This window comes from Tiliqua scincoides, chromosome 3 (genome assembly GCF_035046505.1).
Source record: "Tiliqua scincoides isolate rTilSci1 chromosome 3, rTilSci1.hap2, whole genome shotgun sequence".
Classification (NCBI taxonomy): Eukaryota; Metazoa; Chordata; class Lepidosauria; order Squamata; family Scincidae; genus Tiliqua; species Tiliqua scincoides.
In genome coordinates this window covers 53,647,906-53,675,037 of record NC_089823.1, presented here as the reverse complement: position 1 = coordinate 53,675,037, position 27,132 = coordinate 53,647,906, and the positions used below count along the sequence as shown (strand labels likewise).

The 27,132-nt window shown below is 42.2% G+C and overlaps 1 long non-coding RNA gene across 4 annotated transcripts in view; it reads right to left on the bottom strand.

Annotated features, from left to right (window-relative positions):
• The window catches only part of LOC136645417 (uncharacterized), a 398,421-nt gene that overhangs the window by 56,269 nt on the left and 315,020 nt on the right, over positions 1 to 27,132 (bottom strand). Inside the window, exon 5 of one of the 4 annotated variants that reach the window (XR_010794129.1) lies at positions 21,211 to 23,659. The exons of the other annotated variants lie outside the window; for them this stretch is intronic. This is a non-coding gene — a long non-coding RNA (uncharacterized lncRNA). Of the gene's footprint in view, positions 1 to 21,210; positions 23,660 to 27,132 lie in introns of those variants that run through there. 4 annotated transcript variants of the gene reach the window in all.

Below are 27,132 nucleotides of genomic sequence, written 5' to 3'. Positions count from 1 at the left end.
ACCTCACCCCTCCTTAACAACATGATCCTGGGGATCGCGTCGCTGCCCTAGCCCCTTCTCCACAAAGACTTACTAAAGGAGTAAAGCTCCCTCAATGTTTGAGAAACACTGCTCTAATAACTACTTGGTCATGTCGATTCATTCTAAAAAGCTGTCTCATTTTTTATTTGTAGATCGCAAATGATTAAGTACTCATTACTTCTATTGATAGTCCCATTCTGTTCCTGACCACCTCTGCTGATGGGACCAAAATCACATGATTGCTGGTCACAAAGTCAGCTGCTTTTCCTTAAACCTGGAGAGAATGGAGCTCATGGTGAACCACTGGCTGGAACCATTTGTCACAAATATGAAATGCCATTCTCCACACCATCTTTTGTGGTATCCTGAAATTTTGTGATCTTCGCTCATGGATAATGGTTCTAGTACCAGTTTACTACATGTACATTTCCCCCTGGGAATAAAAAAGGTTCTTTTAAAAAGGCTGCTGGACAGAGAAACAAATGAATTCATCTTCAGTCAAACTTCAAAGACTGGAGTGTTTTTGTTCCAGTCAATGATTCATGTTAAATCTTCTTCTACAATAAAGATCTCATTAACACATCTTCAACATTTGCCCTATGAAGTTCTCTGTGTTCTGCATTCAGGCTGTTGTGTTTTGGATATACAGGTTGAGACTAATTATTCGCTTGGGTTCCGTTCCAAGCACTCACATGGATGGCAAAAAATGCACTTTAGCAAATCAATTTAAAACACAAAGTTTCTTTGCTCTGGTGGTGATTGAAAAACAGCCTTGCTGACCTTTTGACTCTAAGGTAAGAGTCATTAAGAAGACAATCCATCAATCAGTCCTCCTCCAACAGCTTCACTCAGGCCCTCCCTTCACCAATGCAAACGTGCTCGGGGGGGGGAAGGGAGGGGCCAATGGAGAGAGAAGGACTGATGGATTGTCAGCCAGCTGCCCTCTCTCGCTCATTAAGGAGGCTGTTGTTACTGTTCAGTTTTTTAAACTGATTTTAAAGGGATGCTTTAAATTCCCTTTCTCCAGGGATCAGCACATTCCTTCTCATTTGCAGTGGCCATTCCTGTTGAGTCAAATCCGTGTATAAAAAATCCGTGTATAAATAGGCTGGACCTGTATGATCAAATCTACTTAGACTAATTAAATTTCTCACTACAGAAGTGTCATTCTTCTCAGTCTTGCCCATGTCTCATAAATGTATCCAATATTTTTAATTCACATATACATGAGGTCCAAATACTGTATTAACAGCGTCGCCAGCCAGTGCTGTATTCAAATTTGGTCCAGTTCCTGCTTGGAGGGGGAGCGGAACTGCTTCCAGATACTATTGTATTTCATTTATTTATGCAGAAATCTTGTTCAGGAAATTCCTGACATGTTTTCAAGCTGCTCCCATCTCCTTGGGGCACCGGTGTTCCTGTTCTTCGCTTGTACTACCAACTTCAGTCTCTGTTCCTGGGGTGCACAGCTAGAAACAGTAAGCCAGAAGCTTGAGGTTATGCTGGAGGGGGGATTATTTCTTTTTGCATAAGACATTCATAGTTAGTTCTTTTAAGATTTACATTAATGGAGAACTCAGTTTCATTTTAACTTGTGCAACACAAAAGAGATCAAAGTCTAACAGCCCATATTGATGTATGATTTTCTTTGCCCAACAACCATTATTTTACTGTATTTTGATTTTGAAATCAATTATTATTTTTTAAACCAGCAACTAATTATAAAGGTGAATGGAAATGGCCATAGTCCCCTGTAACTGTAATAACAAACAGATGCTCAAGTCTTCAAAAATACTACATAATTTGCTACAATCCTAAACAGAGACAGACTTATCTTCAAGTCTACTTCATTCTACTTCATCCTTTTCTCCCCTTCAAGCCCAACACACTTCTTTATCCCATTGGCAATCCAATTTCACAGTCAATGAATCCTCTTCCCCAAACCCCACACAGTCCCTATAAAATTGCCAACTGGCAAAAGTATATGATGTCTTGTCTTCCTGTTATTTGACCGTGATGTGAAGGCCTTTGCATAGATGAGGAGTGGTTGATGAAAAACGCATTCCCCTAGTGTCCAAATGGAAGATAATAGCAAACCATGGCTTTCAGTATCAGTTGAAGCTTCTAAATGGTTTTTATTTTAGAGTATTTGAGGGACTGCCTACTTCAGTATAATCCAGCTTAACCCCTCTGATCATCAGAGAAGGCCCTTTTACAAGTGCCGTCGCCTAGGGAGGTGCAAGGGGCAGTGCAAGAAACAGGGCCTTCTCAGTAGTGGTACCAACCCTATGGAACTCCCTTCCTCTTGATTTAAGAACTGCTCCCTCCTTGGAGACTTTCCAGTAAAGCCTGAAGACATTTTTGTTTAGAGAAGCCTGCTGAGTTCTTGGCCTTTTTAATGACTTCTCGCTTTTACAGGCTTAGGGCCCAATCCTATCCAGCTTTCCAGTGCTGGTGCAGCTGTGCCCATGGGGTGTGTCCTACATCCTATGGTGGGGAGGCGGTCACAGAGGCCTCCTCAATTTATGGGAACTCTTGTTCCCTTACCTCATGGCTGTATTGCGAAAGCACCGGAGCTGGAAAGTTGGATAGAATGGGCCCTTAATATGTCTTCTAGATGGTGCCAGCTGCTACTCTTATGTTTTATTGTAATAGTGTTTTTTGTTTTTAAGTTTGTCTTAATTTTTTATGGTTTTTCGTTTATTGTGTAATTCTCTTTTTAAAATTGTGATTGTATGTTTTCTGTATTTTTGCATCTGCTTTTTGTAACCAGTTGGGTCCCTTTGAAGAGAAAGGTAGAATAAATATACTATAAATTTAAAAAAATATAAATTTTTTAAAAGACAACTACACATGCAATGGCAGATATTTGAATTTACAAAGAACTTAAAGGGCAGTCTCCAATCTGACTCAGAATATTATCCATTTCATAATTTAATGGAACAGAGCAGCACCTCTGCATCATCTCAGTTGGTATAGGGCAGGCAGGAAGACAGCATCTTCTCATTCGTGGAGGTGCTAAAGTAAAAGTGCCTATGCAGCCATTAAGGTTACTCTTGCTATTAAGCTCCTCAGGACACATTTTAGAAGGGGCTGGTCCCAGGAGGGGTATTAAAGGACTGCAACAGATCAAGGATGCAAACTGGAAGGCTTCAACCTTGTGGAATGGTTTGGGGGCCTTCTGTGGGGAAGAGTTAGAAAAGTATGCATGCTTAGAGGCACTGCACCTTAGTTGGGTTTCAGAGCCCACTCACAGTTGCTGTAAGAGGAGGAAGAATGACTTGGTTCTTGCTTGCTTGGGTCCTCGCTGTTGGATTCAGTGGGAAGTTCATGAGTACCTCTGGGACAGTAGACAGGAGGACACTTGGATTGGAGTGCCCATCAAGAGATCTCTGGCAGCACAGGGAGCACTGAGCTGGTGTCTGGCCTTCAGTGTTCCTGGTCTGATCCCTGTGACAAGTCATAATATAGCGCATAGTCTCCTAGCAATCTAGTCTTGGAACCACAGTGGGCTGCGTTCAAGAGGTACGCCTCATCTTTCCTGCATACTTGGTGACTACTGATGGGATCACATCTAGGAGGGCTCAGAAGAAGGGTAGTAAGGCACCCAGGTTTCCATTCCAGGTTTCTCCTTCAAGCCTCATCATAACAAGGAGGGCAATTAGGGCACTGATAACCACTTGGAGAGAGCCATCAAAAAAAGGGGCAAGCCTTCTAAAGGGCAAAGACCAGTAGAAAAGTATTTAGAAAACAGTTTGGGGTAGCTGGATGCAGGGATCTTCATTATGCAGCTGGAGAAGCAGGGTCTGATGGATTATAAAGCAGTGACAGTGGTTTGTGTAAATGTGATTGAAGGGATCAGGACCTCAGGAGCATGGGGATGGGGCAGCTCAAAAGGCAGTGACTGTGCAGGCTTTTTAAAAAAAACACAACACTTTTAAATAAAATTTATTAACAATAGAAACAATTACAACCAAAGAAGAAATAAACACCAAAAACAAAACTACAAAACACAACACAAAATTTAAGACTTCCACTTAACTCCACTACAGATATCATCATCATATTTTCTATTACCTTATTTAACACAATATAATTTGATCTTTCTATTAAATCCATTTTACCTGCTCATTCTCCAAATGCAGGTATACAAATCATTATTAACTAAGGTATACAAACAATTATTAACTATTATTAATTAAATAATAATTAATCATTATTATTAACAATCCTAACCAATTTTCCAGCACTGAGGTAAGGGCAATGCAGTTCTATGGTAAGGGAACAAACATTCCCTTGCCTTGGGGAGGACTCAGTGACTGCCACCCAACTGCAGGATGCTGCACATGCCCCATTGGCACAGCTAAGTCAGTATGGGAAAGTTGGTTAGGATTTGGGCCTAAGTCCTGCAAAAAAAGCCTTAATGGGATTCCACTCACCTAAAAACAAATCTATTACCTTTTCCCTAAAGACATCAATTTTGCCATCCTGCTTGCTTCAACAACTTCACCAACCAATCTTCTACTATTGTAGGAGTACTGGAGCACTTTTCCACTTTTGTGTACTAATCTCGCTGCTCTTATGATGTACAAAAAGAAAGTACCATGTCTTTTTTCCAATTGATTATCCATCAAACCCAACAAAAAGATCTCTTGTATATTGTTTATTCTTTCAATTGTACATTACAGGTGCAGCCTATTTAGCCACAGATTTTTTATCTGCAGATTTGTCTCAGTATAATGTCTCAGTATATATAATAATATAATAAGAACGGGGTGGGGGAACTGAAAGTCACACACACCTTTGCCTCCTTTGCCCTGCGCTGGCATCTTGCTCCATTTCCAGGCAGCCCAAAACACTGCAAAAAGGCTCTGCCTTGCCCACGCAGGGAAATAGCCCTGGAAGAGGTTCCCCTTGCAAAGGAACAGTAGCGGAGCCCCTGAGCCAGCAAAGAGGCTGAAGAAGAGGACAAAAATCTCTGTAGCCAGAACACATGCAGCGAGGTGGAGCTCTCTGTCACTCTCACTCACACAGGGACAGGTGTGGTAGCAACAGAGGGGATTTCTTTAAAAATCCCAGGGAGTGTTTGCCAAATTCCCCCCCCCCCCATTGAGATGGTGCAGGCAATCACTGACACAAGCAAGCCTTCCCACCAAGCAAAGCATGAGATATAGCCTACAATCCTCTCCACACTTTCCTGGAAGTAAGTCCCATTGACTGGAATGGGGCTTACTTCTGAGTAGAAACGCATAGGGCTGAACTCTTAAAAGATCAGCATCCCATGTGAAAGAAGCCAGGCAGCTGGCAACAGGGAGGGCTGAGTAGGAAGGGGCAGGAGAGGGGATTGATAACAGCTGCCTTAGTTTGCTTCCATCTGGAAGTGTCAGGCTGCAGTGTATTTGCGTAACTCTGGCATTTAGCACAACGCGTTTTTTGTTAATTGCACAGAGTCACAGAATGGAACTAACGCGGATAAATAGGCTCCACCTATAATCCTTAAAATTCCTTTAAAATTCCAATTAAAAATTGTGAGTGAATTTGTGTCCTTTTTTTTTTTTTTGCTATCTTACAAGCCCACCACATATGATCCTTCTTGTTGATCACATTTCCAACAGTCTCCCAGAATATTATACATTCTCACCAGTTTTGTAGGAGATAAATACTAATGATACATTATCTTGGAAACACTTCACTGTGCAGACAGCTTTTAAGTACACCCCTTATACCTGGACAAGTCAAGTTTGAATGTGGTTGGTATGGTGTGGGGGACTCACTGCAGTGGCAGCCTCCATGTTTGTGGGCAAATGTGATAATGTGGACTACCAAGAGCTTGCTTTAGTCCATTCTCATGAAGGGGATCTACCCTGGATGCAGAATTATTCATACAGTGAGATTCCGCCCCCCCCCCCCCACCGAGGTGATCATTTGCTTCCTGGTATAAAAGAAAAGAGCTAGTGGGAGAAGGAAATTGATAGTATTATCCCACTACTTGGTCTACTGAGTCTTGTTTCCATCTGATAGGTGGCAACTCTGGCACCAATCTGGATGCTCCTTTGCAAGCATTCTATCATTTGTGGGGAGTCTACATAACAGCAAGCAACAGCAGCACCAATACCAAACTTGGCTTGCAGGAGATAGTCAACCTCAGTTGGGAAAAGAAGCATGCTTTGAAAGCAGCTCTTGCCCAGTTTGCAGGAATGTGTACTAAATGGTCATGCCCAGGCCCTGCTGAACGAAGAGGAAGAAAAGGACCTGGGGCAGTGGCCTGGTGTGTCCTCAAGTCATCAGGCCCACAGACACTTTATAGTTATCTACAAATGGATGCCTGGAGCAATTGTGCTATAATCCCACCTTCCTCAATATAGGACCCTAGGAAAGTATAAAGAGCTAGGAAGAACGTTAACTGGAACTTGGGAAGGCAGGTGGTGTCAGCAGGCAGGGTCCTTAAGAGAACTATATTAACCTGATTGTGAATGATTGGTGGCAAGTCGCTAAAGGCCCTGCCTGCTGACACCACTTGCCTTCCCTAGTCCCAATTTACTTTCTTCTTAGCCCCTTATATCTTCCTGGGGTACCCACAAATATAGGTCCACATATGACAAGAGAACTATATAAACCTGGCTGTGAACGAATGGTGGCAAGATGGGAAATGTCATTTGTGGATCTAGATTTGCTTTTAGATGACCTACAGTGGGCCCTGAGTTGCAGCTCCAGGGCCACCTGAAAAAAGAGGAGGGTCAAGTCAGCAGATCCAAGCCACCTCCTCTAATACAACAGCCTGCACTGAAAAGAGGACAGAGTGTTAGGGCCAATTGCAGTATGTGTTGGATGTTCAATAAAGTCGGTCCCATTTATCATTTAACTCCTCGGGGTATGAGGGCAAAGCCATGATCATAATTTTCTCACTAAGCTGTGAGATGGGGAAAGAGTACTTCTATCACACCAATCTAAAAATTCAAGAACGTTCCACCTTCGTGATCAAACGAGGAAGTAACCCAAAAGGTCTATATACACTTCTTGCAATACGCTTATCAGCCATTATTGTATCCATGTTTTGTGTATCTTTCAGCCCCATCTTAACTAAAGCCCCCTTCTGACACAGCCACACTAAGGGAGAGTGCACTATACAGTATCCTCCAGGGGGAGCAGTCTGGAGGCTTCCTCAAGGTAAGGGAACTTTTGTTCCCTTCCCTCAGGGCAAGGCTCTGCTGCCCTAATGAATCTCCCCAGTGAATCAGCTATTTTGCTGATGCAAGTCTGAGGAGAGTAAAGGAGTCAGAAAGGGGCAGGGAATGGACACAAGATGGTGCCCCTGAGAACTACTCCCTCCCTCTTCCATCCTGCTTCCTGCCTGCACCCATTCCTACCCAGATGCTCCCCCATTTCTCCGTTACCCTGCCTGTTCTGTCCACCTCTGCCACTCCCTGCCCCCACCATCAGTTGACTTTCACTGCTGGAGGTAGCTGGTAACAGGCCTCTGGAACCATCACCTTTTGCGGTGGTGGGCCCAAAATGGCTGCCAGCAGCATGCCGCTCATGCCACTTGCATGGCAATTTATGATAACAGAAGTGTCATGCGCTGTTGTAAAGGGCAGCCGAGTCCTAGTTAGGATTGGGCTGCTCGAAAAACTTTATATCTTTAAGAAAAAGAAGGAAGTGAATGTAGGAAGTAACCGGCAGAGGTATTATACCTGGGCACTTGATCAAGATTTTAAGGGAGATCTGCATACCTTTCTTCAGAACCTTAGACATCCAAACAGAGACAGGATCCACATATAGTGCACGTCCAGATGAATCTTTGGCATTGCAATACTCAAAGAAGGGAAAGGCCTGAGAGTGCCACTAATCCTTTATCAAAATCACAGGATTCCAAACGAAACACAAAAAGAACAAGCAGGTGTTTGGAGTAGCATCTGAAGATTTGCAAAATGAAATTGATTTCCATTCCAATCAGGTCTTTTACTCTTCTTGAAAATGTCAAGGTGTCGGCCTTGGCCATTACCAGCCTGTGATTTATAGCTGAGACAAAGCAATAATACTCAGGTGACTGTCTGGAGCTCTGCTGCAGTGTCTGGAAAGACTACAGATGGCAGCCATCTCCTTTCTTAACCAACTTGTAGTGCTTATCTAAGATCAGGGCTTTTTGTTTTCATCTTTGATAAGAAGATGATGAAATACTGGCCTTGATATTTACTTAAGAGCAGGGAAAAGAAACAAGCATTGCAAACGCAGAGGTTCCAACACCTCTGCAAGACAGAATAAAAACAGCTTTTAAGATAAATGCTATTGCAATTTTTGAAAACTGCATCTGTAACACTAGACTAAGCAGTTGTGATCTTGAAGTGTGGAAGACAAGCGACTGAAGGAATATTTCAAGCATTCGGATTATGTATGTTATTGTGGAATGGTGTGAAAGAAAGTTCTGGTCTCCCTTTGAATGAAATGCCTGATGGTTCTAAGAAGAGTTGGGCACAAGCATAGAAACAGTGCCAGGTTGCCTGAGGCAAAGCCTCTCATGGTGCCTCCAAGGACTTCCAGTAGTGCACTGGGCCATTGCCACTAGGATCAAAGGCCAAATGAGCCTTCTGATGGGTGTGGGTCCTTGATTACTACTTGATTTAGCCAATCCCCTAATGCTTCCAAATTGGGCAGTGAATTTTCTCTGCACCTCGAGGTCTCCTTTAGTTCCTGTTCCTGTCCTTCTTGCCCCACTTACCTGCATTTACTATAACTCAGGCATCACATTCTTATAGCCTAATTTATAACCCAAACAGGCATAAGCAGGATGGTGCAAGTCCACCTGCAGCCAGTTACTTCAGAGGTTGCAGCCACATATTTTACATTCACTGGGTTAAATGAATGACATTAGCATTTATAGCCTATTACATTGTCTAAAAATTATGATCAGGATCTGGAGTAATTTTTTGAGACAGAATGTCTTCCTACTCAGCCGTGACGTTAATTGGATGAGCTTAGGCAAGTCACTAACTCTCAGCCTAACAGTGCGAGGCTGACTGAAGATAAAATGGGATAGCCCCATGTACCCTTGCAGAAGTGATACAAATGCAAAAACAATCAGGTTGCAATGCTGGCATTAATGGTCTGGTGCTACCAGTTGGTGCCACAGCTTATAAGATCAAATGTATAGATGCCAGGAACAGCATGTTAACAATGTGTTGCACTATATCACCTACTGCCGGTGAGTGACGTCCTCCTCTTTCTGAGTAGAAACCTCAGAATAATAGTGAAAAGATGGCATGCATCCTCTTGCTTGATCTTAAATGTGTCTATGATATTGTCATTCATTCATTCACTCATTCATTTAAGAGATTTATACCCCGCTTAAGGGCCCTCAAGATGGCTTACAAACAATATTTCAATACAATAAAACAGTGCTAAAAACATTAAAACAATTAAAACCACAAAAACAATAAAACACAATTGATGATCACAGATGAAAAGATGTTTCATTTAAATTTAAAGGTGTCATTTTAATTTTGCTAGTTATTTATCACTACTATTGCCATTACATTCACCAATATATGGGAATTATCATTTATGAGAAACAGAAAACATTATTAAAGATTCTGTATGGTCTGGTATGGGAGGAGGCCCAATGGGGCTACACCATGATTTCTCACACTGGGTGACACCAACCCTAGTGACATTTCTGCCATAGGTTCATCTTGCTCAGTGTTGTCCACTCTGACCAGCACCTCTCCAAGATTTCAAACAGGGCCTTTTCCTAGTCATACCTGGAGATGCCAGATATTAAACCTGGGACCTTTTGCATGCAAAGAGGTGCTCTCCCATTCAGATATCGGTTCATCTCCCCATGTAATATTTCTGCTTTATTTACAAATATAAAAATCAAGCATGTATGGCGGCAAAGAGCACTTCTACCAGGTGTGCTCAGATCCCCGAGGGAGACTGCTGGGCCTTCTGCCAACACACTGCGCATTCTGCTTCTGTCTGCTTCCCAAGTTGTTATTTTTCACACATACAATCCAGGGCCAGCATATACATGAAGCTACCAGGCGGAGACATCTCGGGCAGCAGATTGGCAGTCCACTCATCTGACTGCTTCCCCTATTCCTCCTTTCAGGATTTCAAAAGGAAGAGAGGAACAGAGTGGAAGAGGAAGATTGGAGAACAGGAGAGTGGCAAGCTAGAGCAGTAGGCAGTAGTAGGTGAAACGCTTCCACATAAGGGCAGTAGCATTTGATGTGCTGCCTCAGGTTCTGAGAGGTCTTCAGCCAGGCCTGATACCTGTTCTTCACTTAGTTGGTGTGTGTGTGTGTGGGGGGGGGGGGGGTTGGCAGATGTGTGTATGCAGACTTCGTCATGTTCTGATGGGTATCTTGTGCAAACACCCAGAAAGATTCCCAATTGTGCCATAATTGTAAGCCCCATGAAGAAAAATGAACTGACCATCTTGGGCTTATCCTGGGGGACTGACAACATTCTGGTTCGTGACATAGCAGGGAAGTGAATGTGGTTCACAAAAAGAGTGATGCACAGGTGTCACTTGGCAAAACTGGAGGTGGTTGAGGGTGGCACCAACATGAGGGAGAGGGATTGATGCCACCTGTTTACCTGAAGGTTGGAGCTTTCCTGTCCAGACTGGCAGGGGGAATTTGTGCAGGTTAGGAGGAAGATGAAGAGGTATAAGAGTTCTCTAAACTGTTCTTAACCAGTTTCGGCTTAAATGCCTTCCATTATCATAGCTTGGAAAATGGAGAGACTGCACTTCCATCTTGTGCTTTTCAGTGGGTCCAGCAACAAAAAGAAATCCACAATAATTATAATGCATCAAAATTACCTAATAAAATAGATCAATTATATTGAAAATAATAAAGAAGGCACAAGGGTAAAGAGCATCTCATAAAATGATATTATACCAGCTCCTTCTGTGCTAGACTAGAGTGTCCAGTTTCTCAAATTTCTTTAACATGCTTTAAGTTGTGAGTGATGCGGGCAGTGGCACTTTTACAATCTACAAATAAAATATAGAATAATCACTTAAAAATCTACTTGATTGAGATCATTTTGATTAACGGCCGCATCACCTTCAGCAGTTTAAATAGTCTTCTCAGGATTGTTGTAGACAACTTTCTCCCCATTCTTCCAGAAATCAGGAGAAGGAGGCAGTGTCTCTTGCTCTGAGAGACTGCAATCTCGGAATGAGCCCTATCCTAGCTGAGGATTTCAAGGCAGGTATTACTGATATAACTTGCTCCACTGTGGTTGGATCCTACAGCAGTTTTTTCAGGTCTCAAAGTCAAAGTCAGCTCATCAACAATACCAAAATAAAAAATGGAAAGAGCCTTGGACCAGACAACAGAAAGTGAGAACATAACATAAGAACATAAGAACATAAGAACAGCCCCACTGGATCAGGCCATAGGCCCATCTTGTCCAGCTTCCTGTATCTCGCCGCGGCCCACCAAATGCCCCAGGGAGCACACCAGATAACAGGAGACCTGCATCCTGGTGCCCTTCCTTGCATCTGGCATTCTGACATAGCCCATTTCTAAAATCAGGAGGTTGCACATGCACATCATGGCTTGTAACCCATAATGGATTTTTCCTCCAGAAACTTTTCCAATCCCCTTTTAAAGGCATCCAGGCCAGACACCATCACCACATCCTGTGGCAAGGAGTTCCACAGACCAACCACACGCTGAGTAAAAAAATATTTTCTTTTGTCTGTTCTAACTCTCCCAACACTCAATTTTAGTGGATGTCCCCTGGTTCTGGTGTTATGTGAGAGTGTAAAGAGCATCTGTCAATCCCCTGCATGATCTTGTATGTCTCAAACATGTCCCGCCCTCAGGCTCCTCTTTTCTAGGCTGAAGAGGCCCAAACGCCGTAGCCTTTCCTCATAAGGAAGGTGCCCCAGCCCCGTAATCATCTTAGTCGCTCTCTTTTGCACCTTTTCCATTTCCACTATGTCTTTTTTGAGATGCGGCGACCAGAACTGGACACAATACTCCAGGTGTGGCCTTACCATTGATTTGTACAACGGCATTATAATATTAGCCGTTTTGTTCTCAATACCTTTTCTAATGATCCCAAGCATAGAATTGGCCTTCTTCACTGCCGCCGCACATTGAGTCGACGCTTTCATCGACCTGTCCACCACCACCCCAAGATCTCTCTCCTGATCTGTCACAGACAGCTGAGAACCCATCAGCCTATATGTGAAGTTTTGATTTTTTGCCCCAATGTGCATGACCTTACACTTACTGACATTGAAGCGCATCTGCCATTTTGCTGCCCATTCTGCCAGTCTGGAGAGATCCTTCTGGAGCTCCTCACAATCACTTTTGGTCTTCACCACTCGGAAGAGTTTGGTGTCGACTGCAAACTTAGCCACCTCACTGCTCAACCCTGTCTCCAGGTCGTTTATGAAGAGGTTGAAAAGCACCGGTCCCAGGATAGATCCTTGGGGCACACTGCTTTTCACTTCTCTCCATGGTGAAAATTGCCCATTGACACCCACTCTCTGTTTTCTGGCCTTCAACCACTTCTCAATCTATGAGAGGACCTGTCCTCTAATTCCCTGACTGTGGAGTTTTTTTAGTAGCTTTTGGTGAGGGACCGTGTTGAACGCCTTCTGAAAGTCCAGATATATAATGTCTACAAGTTCTCCTGCATCCACATGCCTGTTGACCTTTTCAAAGAATTCTATAAGGTTTGTGTAAGGTTCTATAAGGTTACTTGAGAGATAGAAAGAAATGAAAAAGTGATGTGCTTTGTGTGAATGTGTGGTGCTAATATGGACAGGTTCAGGCAAACACTACAACCCTCCTCCATGGAGTGTTTGACTTCACACCATCAGCCAGACTAGTTCTACTTGATCTTCAGTACATAGTAATAGCAAATGTCTGTGCATGTTGGGGTGGGTGGAGGGGCGGGGACTAAATCCATCAACTCACTTGAACCTTGATACACAGTGAATACCTTGCCATTTTGCCCTGATCAGTTTCCAGCCACTTTCTGTCCACCTCTTAGCTATTCAGGCATCATAAAATCAGACAAAATTTCATATTTAAGGAAGAATTAACCTGACTAGGATTTAGAGTGTGGCTTAATTTGCTTCCATCTTATGTGTTCTGTTGTGCTCCAACCTGCATGTTCCAAATGGCAACATTTGTCTAATATTGATATCTGTTGGTTATTTTCCCTTGCTGTAGAGGTTAGATTTGATGGCCTGTGGTCATTTTCAGCTCTATAATTTGACTTATTTATTAAAGCAGCCCTAAACTTTATTCAGATATATGGGAATATTTTGTGTATATTTGTAGAGGATTATATCTAGTTAGGTTATGTGCAGAAAATTCTATGGAGGTTAAATTTTCTTAGAGGAGGGGGGGAAAAAAGGATAAGAACCTAGGCACACATGTACAATTTACCAGTGTAATTTCTTAAGAATATGAATATCATTACGTAAAACAAAAGATTCTGCTCTATATTATATTTACAGTAATATATATATATATTCTTCATATATACAATGATAAATGATACATTTTTGGCATTCATAAAGGTTTTTTTAATGCATAAAGAGAAAGCAACCAACTTGGAAATCCCATTGAATGGCAAATGTCAATGTAACTACACCTAAGCACACAACAAAAATATTCTAGAAAGTGGTTGGATATAAAACATATTTAGCTACCCCCAAACCATAAACCTTCCAAAGCTAACAACAATCCTATACACACTTTCCTGAGTGTAAACCATATTGAACACAATGGGACCTACTTGTGAGTGGACATGCATAGGACTGCTCTGTAATTATATGAAAATTAATCTGCACATTACAGAGACAACTGACTGCTGGGTACAGAAATGAGTCTAAATTCCTGTATGTTTGATTTTTAAAATTGTGTTTTCTGACTGATTGCACTATTTAAAAAGCACATCCTAGAAGGATATATGTACTGTGGGTATCTGAAATACAGTCTCTAGACTGACCTCTTACAGAAAACGCATGCCTTAAACTAAGTATATTTTCCTTTTATGTGCCTGTTTCAATCCTACTTTAAACTTTCCCCTCATTGTACACTCCTAAGCTCTGCCAGTGAATTTAAATAGGGTTTCACTACATGTTTCAGTGCATTCAGAATTTCTTTGTTACAGTCCCACCCTGCTGCATTATGTGAGCCCTGGCACGGAAGTCCAGCAGTCGGTTTGTTTTCTGCCATTAATAAAAGAATCTACTTTCTTCCAGTTCTTTGAAGAAGTTGAAAAGGCGACATGTGAGGGAGGAGGGGTTGGGGAACAGATTGTGGTGTAATCCCCCAACAAAATGCTGTCTAGATAAGAAACCTCCCTGAAGAACATTTACAAATGCTAAGACTACTTTTTCTGTGAGGAGACTAGAGCCAATATACTTAGACTCATACTGGGTTTTAACTAATACCAAGGCTTCCTACTAGGCAAATGGAATTAAATAATAATAATGGGACCTCCTTTCCTGTTCAGTCTTTGAATCAACACCATCCCATTCTTTCCATGACTAGTGTTTCATTAAAGGAATGATTTTGCTATGTACCTCATCAAAGGCATCGTATTATGATAGGGAATCTATTAAAGTCACAAAACAAATGAGATTTGAACACTGCTAGTACTTTGTCATAGGCCAAGCTGATTTTAATAGGATCTTGCAGACATTTTGTCTCGGTGGTGTATCTTTCAAAGCATAAGAAACGTGGAAACACTGTTCTCAACAAAAGTAGCAACTCTGTCAATAAATTAGTTGACCAGAATACTGGAGTCCGACTGAATGTGCAGCCAGGATTTGGTATGGCTGCACCCTCTAAAGGCATAGGGCGTCACATACGTGATGCTAACCATTTTCTCAGGGCAGCTTTACAGGAGATGGTGCTTTGGTAACATTGTAGCAATGTGACACTGACACAAATATTTAGGATTAGGAGGCCCATCTCTAAAAAGTTAATTCTGTTTCAGCTGCATCTCTCTGTGCAATTACTGAGGGGTATATCCTATTGAACCCAATGGGACTTATTTATTTCTGAACGGTCAAGCAAAGGACTGCAATGCTTGTCTCATCTGTGTCCATGGGTTGAATTCTCTTTAAACTTAGTAATTCTTTTTTGACGGCTGCTAGGAAGCCCAAATCTGCGCTTCCCAGCACCTAGGGCTGCAGCGGCACCAAAATGGCTACCACTGCATCCCATGGGGCTGGGAAGTAGCAATGGGGCTACTCAGGATCTTACGATCGCTTACCCCCTGTATTGGCCAGGCAGCCCCGATAGCTCACCTTGGATCTGCACCCGCTATTGAGCAGGCAGATTTGAGAAGACCCACGTTGGGTCTCCTGGGCTGGAAGGGGGGAGTTAGGATATGGCGGCAGTGCTTGCCGCCATCTCCGCCTCCTCCCACCCCACTCCTATGCCTCACCATGCCTTCCCCAGCCCTCCCCCCACACTGGAACTCCTCCCCCCCACCCCAATTTACCGTTCCACCACCTAGCACTCACCTAGAGCTCTGGGCAGTGATCCTCCATCCTCCACCCAGTGCTGTCTCGTGCTAAGCCAGTGCCAGACCAGCACAGAGTATCACAGGCGTGCATTATGGCACTTTTGCAACATTGAGCATCTGTACGGACCCGATAGGATCAGTAGATGACGCTGCCAGCGCATACGCTGTTCTTATTACTACTTTTATCATATTTACTACAAGGGAAGGGGAGAAACAAAAATAATGTTGCATAATCTAAAGGCTTATTCATGTTGTGAAAACATAGTTTCATCACTGCACATAGTTCGACAATGACCTTGAATTCCTAGCTAAGCAGTAATGAAAGCAAATTTTGAAAGCTCACCAGATGAGCTTCAGAATGGAATCAGCAAGATCAGTTCTGTGATAAACTCTAAATATAGTATTAGAGTCTTCTAAGACCCCTGCAACTGGCAACTAGTTATATCAACCTAATGCATTAACGACACTGGATGTTAATGTGCTTCATGTAATGAACACAATGACACTCAGCAACAGAATCACAGAAATTGAAGATAACAAGAACGAAAGTTGTTACTGAAGAAGGATGTCCAATGGGTGCTAATGCTAAATTCACCTAAATAATATAAAGTCCTTCCTAATATACAAGGAAATAAATAAAATTAGAACTACAATGTTTTTGAATATATGTTCTTACATGCACTTTTCTTCTGATTAATAAATTGGAAGCAGCTTCTTTTTCTGGCCACTGTGGACTTCCAGAGAAATAGGGTTGCTTTAAACATTTGCGTGGGGCACTTGGAAAATTGAACATAGCATATTTGCAAGTAGAATTGAGAAGCACACAGCCCAGGTTGCAATTTGCTGTGAGCAGACAAGCAGATGCTCAGGACTGTGTTTGTTCCCTTCCTGAGAGCCACCTCCCTGGAAAGGTGTTTCTATGGGGGGGGGGGGAATTAAGGAATTCCTGCTGGGGCACTGGGTCTTGTAGTTCCAGTCCAGTTTCCAGTAAGGAGACAATGTTCTGTTGGGAGCTGAAGCACCTGCAGCCAACTCCACCACTTTTCTCTTTACCAAAAGATAAGGGTCTTGAGAAATACGAGGCCGCATCATCAGAGGATGTTTGAAGCAATCGCAGCCACTTCCACCACCTTCCCCTGCTCCAAGATAAGCTTTAGAAGGTCTTAGAGTAGTGGGAAGGTGGGGTGGAGGTGTGGATGCTCTGCAAGCAATTGCACTGCTCACAGGCATACATGCATAAGTCTGAGGCCCCAGAGGCTTCTCAGACTTATGCCAACCAAAGAGCTGGCATAGTTTTGAGGAGTCCCACTGGGGACCAGGCAGCCTACAGAGTGGAAAGTGAAAAATGTTCTTTACTTACCTGTCCAAGGCTGCCTGGTCTTCAGTCAGCCCATAGCATGCAACGCACGCTGCATCCACAACTATGCATGCGCTTCTGGGCATGATTGGGCTGTTCAGAACTTTAAGGCTAGTGAAAGGCCTTCAACAAAATTCTCCTTGGCAAGATCAACCAATGCGTTCATAGTAAGGAATAAATGAAAAGTGTTGTCTTGACTGAAAACTCAAAATGGTATTTGGGAAAATAGATGCATCCCTTCGATGACAATTCAAAGTTAAAACCCAGGATTGTCACGATAATGAATAATGTCATTGTATGCAGGCAGAGGTACCCAGGGATGGCTCTTAACCCCTGGGGGCTGGGGATAAGAATAGGCCCTCAGTTCGGCTGTACTTGTCATAGGAGGCGACTAAACAGCCACCGGGTAGATGGGACTCGTCAGTCTGGGAAGGCAGCTAATCTGGGAGAAGGAAAACTCTGATCCCAAACCTCCACTGCCTTGTGGCTACATCCAGTTATGGAAAAGGCTTCAGGAGTTAACCTCGAGGCAAAATCCGAGCCAGAGTCCCTGAGGCTGAACACAGTCACGTTCTGGCAACTCCTGCTACACCGCTGGAACCAACCGTATTGGCCTCTGCCTTTCCATTGGACCATTTCAGCGACGTGGAGAGGGGGGATTTGCTGCATGGATAACAGACTGTCCCCCATATCTACGCTACCCAGGCTTCGCGCACTGGAGAGGACACTCACTTCAAGAACCACCATTCAGGGTGCGATACCGTGGTCTTCCGAGACTGAAGGATGCCAACAATATGTGGGCAGACAAAAGAGCATTTATTATTCCTCTCATTATTTGATTGATGTTTGCTGGAAAATTGCTAAACATATTCCAGGTTGACAGCAAATTAGCAAACAATATAAAGGTAAGGGGAGGCAACAGACAATCATGCAAGAGTTAAGATAGTTGCGTAAAACAGTGGTTTTCCTTTTTTAAATTAAAACGTACAAATAAGCCGGTGTCAGAGACTAGGTGATCCTTCATTTCCACCGCACTGAGCACAGCTCACATCATCAGCAGACAGCCACTAATGTATGCATCTGGCTCAATCTGCTGTACCAACTAGGAATTCATCGAATTGTTAATATCACTCCTTTTCTGTATGCATCTCACATCAGTTTCTCTTTCTTCCTCTCTCCCACTGTTGCTAGAGGTTGCTTTTTTTTTAACCCACTAACTGAAGCATGAGCTGATTATATTACATATTGTCCAGCGTTTCGTGTGATTAAAAAAACCTAGTGTGCAAATACACTCACACAGTGAGCTAGATGTACACGTTTACCTGGAACTTATGAACAATGAAGACATGGGCTGAATTTCTGCAATGCCTATAATGACAAAATGACTCCATGTTGGCTAAAAGAATATTGTATGAGTAAATACAGTTAGGCTGCAATTCTATACACATTTTCCTCAGATTAAGCCTTTTAACACAATGGGAGTTACATCTGTACAGCCATACATTGGATGCATTGTAAATTTAACACGTTTGTTTTAACCTGTCTCCTTCCAGGCTTGGACTGAGTCTTGTTATGATGGAAAAGGAAGGTGCATGTGAAAACCGCTTTGCTGAGATTCCCTCTGCCACTGATGATGCTTCTTCACATACAATCCCTTTCTCTTTTTCCCAATATCGTGTCCTAACAATATTATAGTTCCTGTGGTGATGCGTAATTAGTTTAGTGGCTGCTTTGCGTGTTAATGAAACATTCACTGTACTGTGGCCACTCCCCACATCTGTTGTAGATTTTCTGTTTAACAGCCATTACAGGCAGACACAAGCAGGGAAGCCCATTCCAGTCACTGCCTAGGCCAGTGTTTCTCAAACTGTGGGTCGGGACCCACTAGGTGGGTTGCAAGTCAATCTCAGGTGGGTCCCCACTCATTTCAATATTTTATTTTCATTTTATTAGACTTGATGCTACCATAGTATGTGACTGCATTTGAGGAAATATGTACTTACACATCTGTACTTTTAACAGGCTACTATGTATATGTTTTTAACAATGATAGTAAATGGGACTTACTCCTGGGTAAGTGTGGGTAGGATTGTAGCCTAGGATTCTTAAAATTTTTCCTGCTTGATGATGTCACTTTCGGTCATGACATCACTTCTGGTGGGTCCTGACAGATTCTCATTCTAAAAAGTGGGTCCCAGTGCAAAATGTGTGAGAACCACTGACCTAGACCATTGGTTTTCAAACTCCTCAGGAATTTGACAACAGAGGTAAGTGCATGTGGGGATGGGGCAAAGGCAGCAGCATGACCCTCATGTTGTGTTGCTGCCGCGGCTGATTTTCACTTACCTGAAAAGGCTCCTGCCTTCTGGGAGTGTGGAGAGCTATGAAGGGCTCCTGAAGTTTCCAAAAAGGTAAAAAAAAAAAAAAAAAGTTGAAACCCACTTCCTGTTTTTGATCGGAAGGAGGTTCCTACTATTTTTTTTTTTACATTTTTAGAGGCTTGGGGGTCCTGCAGAGACTTCTGCAGAGCTCTCCACACCCCCAGGAGGCAAGAGCTGGCTCAGGTAAGTGAAAATCACCCCTGATCAGTCCTGGTAGCTGCACGATCCTGGGGATCATGCTGCTGCCTTTCCCTTCCCCCGCTTCTGAAGGCAGCAGAGGCAGAGCTTCTCAGGGTTGGGCTTTGCGATGCCCCAGTTTGAGAACTTCTGGTCTGGACCCACACTTATAAGTGAGAGTACTTCCTCTCATCCTCCCCATTTTAAATTTGAAGAGGTGTGAAGATCACTATACCAGCTGCCTTCCTTCTTTCCTATGGCAGTGGCTGCTCACGCCTGCGCTACAGGAGGAAGTACGTCTTCAGAGACTGCATTAATTTGTGGCTTTTGCTGTTACGAAATGTTGTGATGGTAGATAATTTTAAAAGTGGATCAGACAAATTCATGGAGGATAATGGTTAGTCATGATGGCACTAGGCTGCCTCCAAGTTCAGATGCCATATGCTTTGGAATACCAGTTGTTGGGAAACAGCAGAAGGAAAGAGCTACTTGCCTACATGTATCACTTTTGGGTTTCCAAGAAGCATCTTATGGGACACTGTAGGAAACAGGATTCAATAGTCTAATCCAGCAGAATCTTCCTATTCTCATTTACTTCTCTCCAGCGAAGCGTATCAAAATGAGGCGTCTGTTCTCTTTCACCAGTACAAAAGTCAGAAAACCTCAAGGAAGTACTGCAAGTGTATAGTTGAGATATAAGAACATAAGAACAGCCCCACTGGATCAGGCCATAGTCCCACCTAGTCCAGCTTCCTATATCTCACAGGGAGCTTTAAGTTATCTTTTGAACAGAATAACCAGTTGCCCCTAAAGAATGAGAAGACTTGCAATGACCTGGAGCAGTAAATCATTTTCAGTGCACCTTTATGGTCTCCTTCCTATTTTTTCTTCAGTTCTTATTTTGTCAGATAATACACCCTAGTTTTCAGTCCAGAGTCATACACACTCCAATGAAGACCCTGACCTCTTGTGTATAGGGGCAGTGCAACCTGAAATGTTGCCTGATGCTGTTTGAGGCCCATTGCCTCTGCGGTTAAAAAACAAACCCCAGACCCTTACCATGCTTCCTTGTCCACTGCAGCAAAACATGGAAGTGTGGGACTTCCAGTTTCATTTATAGGGACAGAGTGAACTCTCACATCCCTGTAAATGAAACTGGAAGTCCCACACGTCTGAGTTTCAATACAGCATGTAAGGAGCACAGTAAATAGGGAAATTGTCTCCTTTGAGTGAGCATGAAGCAGCCCAGTGCAGCTTGGAGTAGTGGCAGACTGGAGGGAAGCAGTGGTGGCAAACTCATGGTGCAAAGAACCCCAAATCCACTGCCCTTCAGATCCCTCACAATCTGGCACTAATGCAACCCACTTCAGGTGGCAGCATGGATGGGCCGGGTTTGTGTACTACAGGCTGAGGGCAAATCCTATGCAACTTTCCAGCCCTGATGTAGGCATGCCAATGGGATATGCACTGCACCCTGGGGTGGGAGGGTAGTTACAGAAGCCTCCACAAGGTAAGGGAATGCTTGTTCTGCATTGCAGCTGCACCAGCACTGAAAAGTTAGATCGCATTGGGCCCTGAGTCATTTATGGAAAGGTATCCAGGCAGAGAAACAAAAATGTGTATGGATCTGCTTTCTGTACTGAAATGGGGGGGGGGAGCGGTAACCCATGTGGGAAGGCTAACAAAGTTCTGTTATTTTCAACAAAGCAGTGGCTAATACTAATTCAATGTATGTTTTCTGTATTCTTTCTGGGGTTGAAGTTGGTTCTGTGGGTACAAAAGTATTTTTACTTTTACTATCATACATATAGAATGATTATGGATTTTTTCGGGTCCAAATCAAATGAATGAGGGTGTATAGCAGTAATGCTCAGTAAATTGATCTGTGTGTGCCTAGACTGCTGTCCTTCCATTTATTTTATAGCATGGGGGCAGCTTCTTGAGACTTATTTTAAAAGTATTTTTACACGCTCTTAGTCGAGAGCAGCTTATATCTCTCCCATGGTTTTAGACATATAGATGATTTTAGAAGATTGCTACATAGATTGGCATATAGAAGACCACAGCTGGATCAAGGTTATAAATCTGAAAAAATGGATTTACAAAGACTTATTGTTGCCTTGTATTGTGTCATGCTTTTGCCAAAAACGAGTTTGTTAAAAAAAATCTCTTTTTATTTGTAACTTTTTAACAACTATCCCAACCTGCTGAACAAACTACTGAGTTATTCTGCAACATAAGAAATATGTACTGTAGTGACAATGTTGATGCTGACAGTAAAACAGTTCCGCCCACACTTGTGGGGAAAAGAATCTGCTGGACCCAAAATATCATCCAAAATGTAGAATTGTTTGAATGCTTGTGATGTGCAAAGCCTTTGTTTCAGTTTGCAAAGTTCAAATATTTCACAGTAGAGGAAGGGGAAAGTGATGTGGTATAAAGGAAGTTGAAAAAGGCTTAAGGATTCAATAATGATTCAGTAATTACATGATAAGAAATATATTCAAAACAGTTTTACTACTCAGTTCTATTAAGTCTAACACAGATCACAAAGTGCCTCTGCCTTTATATGATTTCTCATCATCAAGTTGCTGAATGGTCCACCTCAATGGCATTGTGACCTGAAGGCCAACACATTTAGATGAGTGGCATCTAAGATATGAAATAAGAGGTAGAAACTAAGCAATTGAATGTTAGATGGAAAACGGAATAAAATGATTGCAGTAAAGTATACACACTTGACAGCAGTCTTATGCTATACTTAAAAATTAAATTATTTAAAAATTGTATTATAATATGTTGTCATAATGGCTATAAAGAGAAAAGTTGCAAGAGTTAAGCATTAAAAATATTGGGAAAAGTTACACAAAAGACCAATTCACTTTAATCAAAATTCTAATTAAAAAGTGAGCTGGTTGTTGGGCCTCCCTATCAGTGTGAACATAGCATAAAAAGCACCCATTTTTTCATCATTTAAGAGTAGAGTTGCTTTATTTTCCAGAACGAACCATTGCCTGACATTAATGCAAAACATTAAGAGCATAGTACAATGCAGGTATATGACTATACAAAACTATGGAGCATATGTCACCACCTGTACATTGTACATGTACATGATACATTCCTTGAGAGGCCCAAACATCCGACTGTCAGTTCACACACCTTCTCCACAGGCAAATGACTTTCTGTCCTATTAATATCGTAGATAAATTAATCAATAAGTCCAAAGTTGCTGGTTCCCCTCCGCCTAGGTCCCAAGAGCCTGACTTGTGATTGTTGCTAAAAAACCTCACAAGTTAGGGTCTCAGGGACTAGGAAAAGTCCGATAAAATCCAGTCGTATTCTTCTTCAATTAATCAGAATGGGCTTTGTTCTTGTTTTTATTTTTATTTTTTAAACATCTTATGATAGATTTGGAAGATCGAACACGGATAGGCAGCACTAGCACTGTCAAAACAGACTTTGAGTTGCCTTAGCAAGACATGCGTAGGAAATTCAAAACTCCCATCTCTAAGGCTATCAAAGTTGTGCATGCAAAAAAAGTCAGACGAGGAGGCTAAAAACAGATTAAAATCGGCCTCATGCAGACTTGTACACAGTTTCCTTCCATTTCTTCCAGTAGCTTAAACAAAGATTAAACAGTTCAGCATTATATATCCAGTACCATTGTTAAAGTGGGCCCTCACACATTTGGCACTTTCTGCCATTGTAGAGCAAGAATGCCCTTGGGGCACCATTTATGTTCCCCCCATATTTGAATTATTTTATCTGTCAACTATTATGGAAAACTTCTGCCTTCTGAAGTGGATATTTGTCACTTCCTCAATTGCAGAGCACAGTGACTTTCAGCAACTTGTCATTTCTTTGTGCCAGGTCACTTCAGCCACATTTGAGCTTTTCAAAATATTCTTCATACAGTTAGAAAAAACCGACTGATTCCCCAATTATTTTGCTTTTTTTTTTTTTTTTTTAAAGTTGAAGGCTTTTAATGACACAGCCACAGTGCTGCAAAGAGTCACATTCTCCCGCCTCTGGCATTTTTAGTCTCATTTGTGGGATGGTAAAGAAAATGTCTACTTTAGTAACAGATCCATGATGTTCGGCAGAAGAACCCAGAGCCAAAAGAATCAGCAGCCATACAGGTCCTGGCCACTGAAGTAGAGCCTGGTGTGTGTAACTCATTCGTGACTGCCTTCCCGATGTAGTTCAGCTTTAAAGGGGAAAAGTGGAGAAAGAGAGAGAGAGAAAAAACAATAACAGTAATCAAAATAATTTGAATCTCAAGTCATAGAACAAGTTAATCCATGCTTGATAATCTACACAGAAAAATAAATGAAAGAAAATATTGACTAACTGACCCTCTTCCCCCATTGTTGGTCCCTTCCACCCTCCCCATTTCAACACATCTGGATTCAGTACATATTGGATTCCTTTAAATATTTTTGACTGAGGAACAAAAATATAGTATCACACAATCACATCTTTCCTTTGTCATTTGTTCTGCAGTATAGTCCGAACTATTATGCCTCAGGCACGAAATAGTTAAAGCAAACCGTCAGCAGCAGCACCATAATTTTTTAAGCATTAAAATAATAATATCCTGCTTTTTGTTATAACTGAAATATGGTTTGCCAAAGCAATTTTTGACCGTAGCTTTCAAACCAACAATTAGGGAGAAAAATCTAGCCCCTCTATAAATATGACATTAACATAATTACACCACCCCCATCACATAGACCCATCCTCCTTAGGGAGTACATCTGATGCTCAGTAGATGGAAATCAGTCAGATTTTCGCTACTCTCCAACGTACCTTTGCTTCTCACTGACTGACTGGGCTTTACCTTGCATGCATATGCGTGTGCACACAGGCAGGCAGGCATGCTTGCTTAGACACACGGAGACAGACACGCACACGCACACAGACAGACAGACAGACAGACAACACACACACACAAAAGGCAAGGCAAAACAACGGATGCTGACTCAGAGCGGTTGTACTGGAGGGGGTGATATCAGCTGGAATTTGCACTGCACTCATCATTAACATTAACTCTCTCCCTCTCTCTGTCTAGCATCCACCCTCAGCCAGACCTGCTGGACTGCAGCATTTGCCTGACGCTGTCACTCCAGCCCTTGCAGGTCAGACGCTGGAAGAGGAAGGAAAAAAAGAACAAGCAGCCCCCAGGATTCTCCTAAGAAATGCCTTCATTTCTTCTAAAAGGGTCCCTCTTCTTATTTTTCCACCTTTCTACTTCCTCTGTAGCTGTATCTCAGTTGTTTGACATCTTTCCGGAAGAAAATGTCTTGAGCTGCAATAAGCCAGTAGTCTGATGGTCCTCCCCTCACCTCCCAGTTCTATTCCCACCCCTTTCTCCCCCTAATCAATAAGACAGATCTCCAAATGCAGTTGTGAAAACAGGCTCTGCACAGACTTTCATCCTCGATCTTCTGCCTCAGGAAGAGCAGACAAGCCAGGCTCACACGTGATGCAGGGAGACAGAAATAATGCCAGCAATTCTTTTACAGACTTAGAATTTATTCTACGCCTTCTTCATTCCCCCCCCCCCCTCTCTTTGCTGAATTCATGAGTGGAAAGGATTCCTCAGTACTGTACACATGAACTCTCCCGAGCGACAAGGTTGATACATTTTATTCTGGAATTTGAAAGGGAAAAAAAACTAATGAAAAACCAAATTAGTAATTCTAATGCTAATGAGAACGATTGCGTAGCATTATTCCTTCTTCTTTTTAATGAGTTCGACTGTCACTTCGTAGGAATGAGACTTTTTGCCAAATTGCTGCTTGGTTCTGAGCCACTAATATGATGATGAACTAATAAATTGCAGGATTTAAAAACCGTAGCAGAAAAGACAGTTCTAGGCTTCCTAGTACAAAGTGTAAGTGTGTGTGTGTGTGTGTGTGTGTTGCGTGCTAGCAAGAGAGAGAGAGAGAGAGAGAGAGAGAGAGAGAGAGAGAGAGAGAGAGAACAAAAGAACAGTAGTAGGAACCACTATTTTCCATTGTAGCATTACATTTGTGCAAAGGCTTTTTGTATTCTGTACATGGTTTGAGTATTCTTTATCACTGTATCTATTCAAATAAATATAAAGCCATTTGACACAGACTTATTGAGCCATGTAAAACACAGAAAAAGCTTTTGGTGAAATACAGGAATTATGTGCACTATGCTAATCCTGTAAAACACCATTTTTAATACAGTTTGTTCCTTTTTTGTTCAAACGGTATACGTTATATGCTATGTTGGGTGATAATGTTGATAACTCCCTCAAAAATATATGACATGCTTATTGCAGTGGAGAAGGTAGCCTATTGCATATGGAGAAGCTGCCCCAATAACCAGGAATATGAGTAGCCTGTTTGCGGTACACACAGGCTCAATTATATAAATAGCAGCCTTTTTTCACTCTCTGATAGCTTCAGTGAGGTCATTACATTAATTTACTCAGTATAACTTCTCAGTGTAGAAAATGTTTGCATAAAATGGAGCGCCACTCTGCTCTCAAAAGGAAATTCTTAGCTCTTCACCCCCCCCCCCCATTCAACACACAGGCAGATCCCAGCATGCAGTGCAAGACTGCAGCACCAATGAAGGTTGGGACTTGGCAACCCAAGTGGGATAGCAAACGTGAAAGGCATCCATTTGCACAAACAAAAACATTGTAAATAAATTGTAGAGAGAAAAAAAAGCAAATTTTAGCATCTGTCTCCGAAAACAAAATTATGTCTGCAACAAATGATGCACCCAATTCAATTGGAATTGTCATAAAGTTTTAAAACCCACAAATGGTATACAATTAAGAGAGATACAGTCAACCCTTGGAACCCTAACGTCCAGCTTGGAAAAGTGACAAAATTAGAGTACTGTGGCATTCAAATTTGCATTCACTGATTTACTAGGGGGTGGGGAGGAATGACAACCAAAAACCCTTCACATACACAGAATGGCATAAACTCCTCAATGTTATAAATGGTCTGTGACAAATACTGATGTCTAACTGCCTCACATATATAGACTGGTCTTCATCCCTGGATCTTCCTTTGCTCAGTCTGTTATTGTATTTTTGATATTCTTGCATCTGTGTCCTCTCTCTCTCTTTTTCCGCAGAGTTGCTCACAACGCTTTGGGTAAATTACTGTAATGTAGGGACCTCGCTGGAGCTATCAGACAGTGAAAAAAGGCTACTATTTTTATAAATGTGCCTGTGTGCACTACAGACTGTCTACTGATATCCCAGCTTGTTGAACTGTTTCTCTCTCAAACAATGAATGCCAGTTTTGCAAATCAGAAACAGCAGATATAAATACTAGCAAACTCATGCTTTTTCTTCCTTTCTTTCTCCTTCCATCCCTTCTCTCAGTTTGCACTCTCATCCCTCCTTTTATATGTATTCTCAGTGGTTAAACATGTTAACCTACTGAGTATTAGAAGCACTTCTGTAAAAAGCATGAGGGAAAACCAGAAGAAAAAAAATATAGCTGTGCATTCTGTAAATTTATACCCAGGTGGTGGATAGGGAGAATATCTAGGTTCAAGTACTAAGGCTTCACTTGGGAGCACCTTGGAGGCCAGTGGGAAATGCAGACTAGATTAAATCAATAGTCAAGATGTCGTAATCAATCAGCTCAATTACAACTGTCATAGACTCAGGTTTAAGGTCCT